Source organism: Acomys russatus, chromosome 17 (genome assembly GCF_903995435.1).
Source record: "Acomys russatus chromosome 17, mAcoRus1.1, whole genome shotgun sequence".
In the NCBI taxonomy this organism is placed as follows: domain Eukaryota; kingdom Metazoa; phylum Chordata; class Mammalia; order Rodentia; family Muridae; genus Acomys; species Acomys russatus.
This window is the reverse complement of record NC_067153.1, coordinates 14548592-14554125: the sequence shown is the minus strand read 5'-3', so window position 1 is coordinate 14554125 and position 5534 is coordinate 14548592.

Below are 5534 nucleotides of genomic sequence, written 5' to 3'. Positions count from 1 at the left end.
GTCAGACTCATACAGGCCCCATGATTGTCAATTACGTCTCTGTGAGCCCCTATAAGCCCTGGTTAGTTGATTCTGCTGGCTGTTTTGTTGTGGCTTCCTTGACCCCTCTGGCTCCTATGATTCTTCCTTATCCTTTTCTGCAGGATTCCCAGAACATATCTAATGTTTGTCTGTGGGTTTCTCCATTTGTTTTCATCAGTATATAGATAAAGCCTCTCTCAAGGTGAATATTCTAGGCTTTAGTCTACAAGTATAGCAGGATACAATTAAAAATGATTTCATTGCCTTTTTTTTTTTTTTTTTTTTTTTTTTGGTCCTGTTTGGATCTAGGTAGAAACAGAAACATGAGGAAACAGGTGGGGAGATGATATAGGTGGAAAATACTGAAAAAGATGAATCAAACTAGGGGTATTTATAGGGTAAGGTAAGAACCTAGCACAATAGAAACTTCTGAGACTCCATAAGGGTGACCCTGCTGAAGACTCCCAGTCATGGTGCATACAGAGCCTGAACCAGAAAAGTCTTCTAGTCCTGGGACTGGTACCCCAACCCAATCACAATAATGTCAACCTACAAGTTGTCCTGTGTGCAAGATGTGCTGCAGTAAAGGTGGTGCAGGACGTGTGGGAGTGACCAATCAACGACTAGTCCAACTTGAGACCCATGTCAGGAGAGGAGGCTCACAACTGAAACTGTCTGGAGGGCCAGAAACCAGAGGGCAAACAGCCCAGAAACCTAGGATAACATTTTACTTGAATCAAGTTTTGTAAAGGAAGTATATACTATATGATGTAAAGATATATAGGAATTATGACTACTGTACAAATATAGATGGCACGGTTTCTTTGTTTATTCGTGTATCACTATAAAATACTACAGACTAAAAAAGTTAAAAAAAAAAAAAAGAGAAATGTCTTTCATCAAAAATCTCTGGTAGGGATGGAGAGGTGGCTCAGAGGTTAAGAACACTGGCTGCTCTTCCATAGGTCCTGAGTTCAATTCCTAGCAACACATGGTGGCTCATAACCATCTATAATATGATCTGGTGCCCTCTTCTGGCTGGCAGGTGTACATGCAGGCAGATGTATATATAATAATAAATCTCTAAAAAAAAAAAAATCTCTGAAGGCTGACAGTGGATCCAATGAACCGTTGAGTTTGGTGTCAGCTGAGGTGGCATGTTTTCATGTGCTACAAAACAGGAATGTAGAAACTATTTCCTGATATTTCTTTTACTTAATTCTTTTGAGACAAGATTTCTTGACCAAATCCAGGGCTCACCCTTATGGCTAGTCCTTCTAGCCATCTTGCTCTGGGTTTTCTTCTCTGTTGAGGGTGAGGTTACAGGCAGGCTACCACACCCATCTGTCAGTTCTTTGGTTCTGGGGATGCAAATTCTCATCCTTTTATTTTTGGGTCAAGTGCCTTAATCACCAAGCAATCTTCAGAAACCAACAATTAAATTTTGGAGGAAACAATTTCAGTCTGGAGCACTCAATACAACTGAATGCACCCTGACACAAAGGGTTACGGCACATCTTATATCCCCCAAGGTATCAGATTCTATTATCTTCGCAGATAACAAAACTGTAGCCTTTCACCTGTGAGAAGTATTGAAAATATAAAAGAAGTACATATTTGTAGTCAATAATTTTTCTTGGATAAAACTAAAAAATTTTTTCTCAATGGGTAGCTTCCTAAAAAAAAAAAAAACAAAGAAACAAAGCAACCAACCAACCAATGAAACAAACAAACAAACAGGAAAAGCATTTGTAAACACCTAATAGCATGAAAGAGGCTAGCAAGGGTTGGTTGATAGATTGAGTCTCTTTGCTTCTGGCTTGCTTAGTGTATTCATCTATTAACTACTTATAAGTCTACAGATTTTGGGGTGCAAGGCTTTTTGCCTACAGTAAGATTTGTGCTGTTTTACTGAGGCTACACAACTCTGCTCATACTCTTGTGAGGCTAACTGCAAACTATAGCAAACAAAGTCAATGTAGAGTACTATATATCATGACCCTGACCTCTCCTCAGACACAGACCTTAACGGAGCCAATGGCCTTGGCCTCTGGATTGAGGTCACCAATTTTCTTAATAAATTCTCACTGAAGATAATAGTCTTAAATTGGCACCAATTCTAGTTTGAGTCTCGTTTTGTTTGTTGGTTTTTATTTTGAGTTTTGATGCAGGATTTCTTGTTGTGTAGCCCTGACTCTCCTGGAACTCAATCTGTAGGCTAAGCTGCCCTCAAACAATCAGAGATAGTCCTGTCTCTGCCTCCAGGGTGCTAAGAGTAAAGGCATGTGCCACTACCACCTGGCACAGTTTGAATCTTAATGTCATGGTGCTACATTCAGTCACTCAGCAGGAATCCAGCCCATCTGTGTATCTTATACATAAAGGCTTATCTTAGTTCTGAAAACCTCGAGCCTGTGGATCTGGGTTAGTATGTTAAGTATACACTAAATATAAAAAGAAAAGTTATCACTATTTTATTATATTTTTATTATTTAAAACAACTTTTGAATTTAAATATATTTTGATCATATTCTTGTCCTCCTCTCCACGTCCTTTTAGATCCTTGACCTTTCTCTCCACACCCAGTTAAAGCTCTTTTTCCTTAAAAACAAACAAAAACCTAACAGAACAAAAAAAATCCCCCAAAACCAAGAAAATAAAATAACACATATACAGAAGCAAACAAACAACAACAACAAAAATCCCACCAAATAGTAACCAAATAAACAACCTTAAAAAATAAGTGTGGAATTCTTTTTAGACTCAGTTCTTTGGAGCAATTCCACTGGCTTAGTTAACAGGATTCCAGCAGACCCATTAAACAGCAAACCAGCAGTTCAGCAAAGGTGACTGCAACTGGAGCCTCTGGAACTAGGAGCAGCACTGGAAACCTGGAACCTCAAAGGGTCCTCTGGAGCAGTTTTCTCCAGAAGCATCTTGAAGCAGAGTGATAAACAGCCAAACAATAGGAAATGATGTCAAGACCAGAAAGCCCAGCCTCATCCTCTTGTTGTGGGTGGATATATTTATATATCCACTCAGAGTCTGTAGTAGGGTGTTTATCCATTGGCAAACACAATGCCCTCAGAAGAAGTGGTCCTTCTTTTAGTGGACAAACTTCACCTGTTCTCTTACAAGTCTGCTTCCAGCAGAAAAGCACAACACACCCTCACACAAGTCTGTTTCACATCCCACACTTGGCATCAAAACAAAAACATATTGACATCCATTACATAGCACATGGAGTTGAAGATCTGCTACGGCTCAGAGATAGTCTCAGAACATGGCCACTGCTGTGCCCTTGTTGTTTCTAGCATTTTATCCTGACACAGAAGTCCTGAGAGTTCCTGACACCTAGAGAATGTCTGTTCAATTCACAAATTCTACCACTGAACTATTCCTTCCAAGGAAAAAACAGTTGTGTGTATTTGTTTCCCAGTTTGAAATAAAGATCCTATATCTGGCTTATGCATGACATTGGATATGTATAGAAATAAACATAATAAATATGAGGGAATGCAGCACAAATCAGACTAGATTGCTTAAAACAAAATGTACCACAGTGTTAGGTGGGTAAGGAAGCAGAAGTGGGTGTGGGAGAGTTAGGGAGTAGGTTTATATGACCAAAACACATTTTGATTTGTTTTCTAAACTGGGGGACAATATTTGTTTGGACTAAATGATGGTATTAGTTTAAGCCATCTGATCCTGACAACATTTGCTTGTTTTGACCTGCGCTAATGGCAAAAATATAATTAAAGTATACATTTAAAATTTGGAGTGTAGGTCACTCTGAATAGCTGGTTTTTAGATTGTTCCACTTATAAGGACAATTGGGCATCACATGTTCATCATCTCTGGGCTGCAACAATGATATTCAGGTTCAGTTACTGCTAGATTTTACAAATGGCACATTTTCCTTTAATTAAGGTGGAGACTTGCAATCTTAGAAACTAACAATTTTGGCACTATGTGCCATTCTGCACCTCTGTTGTTTCTGTCTCTTATCACATGGGGTGAGAGTATTGGTATAAAAGCATTGCAATTTTCAGGGGGTGGGTTTAGTGTGGGAAACACATTTTGCTTCTTAGATGTTGTGGTAGGTATAACATGCACAGACTATTATACTACATAAAGCATGTTGTGGGCAGCAAAACAAGATCAGAGGAGCAAAACCACTCACTTAAGATCACAAAGCTAGCCACTGTCAGAGCTAGACTCAGGCTTCACTGATAGGGCCCAAAGTTGTTTTTCTAACCCTTTCAGGGGGATATGTCACAGAAGCAGCCACTGACAGAATGTTTAACCTAGTATCAGTGTTTCCTGGTGTCCCATGGCAAAATGACTTCTCAAGTTTCCAAACAACAGTGAACTTCAGAAATAGTGCTGTGCTACCATTTGTATAATCTATACATATTGGATCTATTGTCATGTCAGCTGAAGTTGTTAAAACTGTAGAAAGTAGACTTAAGAATCTGTGACACATTTGTCTTGGCATAGTACCCCATGCCTTTTATAACAGAATTCAGGAGGCAGAAGTAGGAGTATCAGAAGTCAAGGCCTGTTTAATGAACATATGGAGTTCTGGGTCTACCAGAGAGACTCCGTCTCACAATAAAATAATACTAGCAGTTGCACACAACTCTGTTTATAACAGCAGGCACAAGACCTACATAAGCTGAGGCCAGACAAAATCCCAGTACAGTGTGTGTGTGTGTGTGTGTGTGTGTGTGTGTGTGTAGTCCTGCTTGTAGCTGAGAAGCTATTGGTATTTGATAGCCGCTGAGAAACAGGAGACTTGGCTTTTTAAAAAAAATATTATATTAATTTATTCATATTACATCTCAATTGTTACCCCATCCCTTGTATCCTCCCACTGCTCCCTCCCTCCCATTTTCTCCTTACTCCCCTCCCCTATGACTGTGACTGAGGGGATCCTCGTCCCCCTGTATACGCTCATAGGGTATCAAGTCTCTTCTTTTTTTTTTAAGTGTGTACTCTGTAGTGTGGGACTCCTGGAAGGTTGGCCAGATTTCAGGTCAGGCTTACACTTAAGACTATTTGGGAGAGACACATTCCAAGATGGCAGTGCTTATCATGCACTGTATCTGATCTACTGCATGGAGACCAGGGACCAGATTGGGAGCCACTGACTGCAAGAACACTAGGTGAGTGGGGTCCTACACAGTGCAGACCACAGGCGGGCTTGGCCCCAGGCCATACAACAGCCCACAGAGAACCAGAACCCACTCTCCAGACTTTAGAATGGAACCCACCTGCGGACTGCAGCTGGCCTCTATAGCCCAGGCACAGTGTGTGCAACGGTTGAATACTGGAGCACCTGGCCTGGGGAAGTCTCAGGGAAACAAGTGAATCTGTCCTCGGACACCCTGAACCACCTCACCCCAGTCCACAGGGAGCCCCAGAGGCCGTGGCGAAGCCCATGGTGCCCAGCAGCAGCTTGTCCAGTCTGGGTGGGTCCAGCCGGAGCCAAGCAGCCATCATCAGTGGAC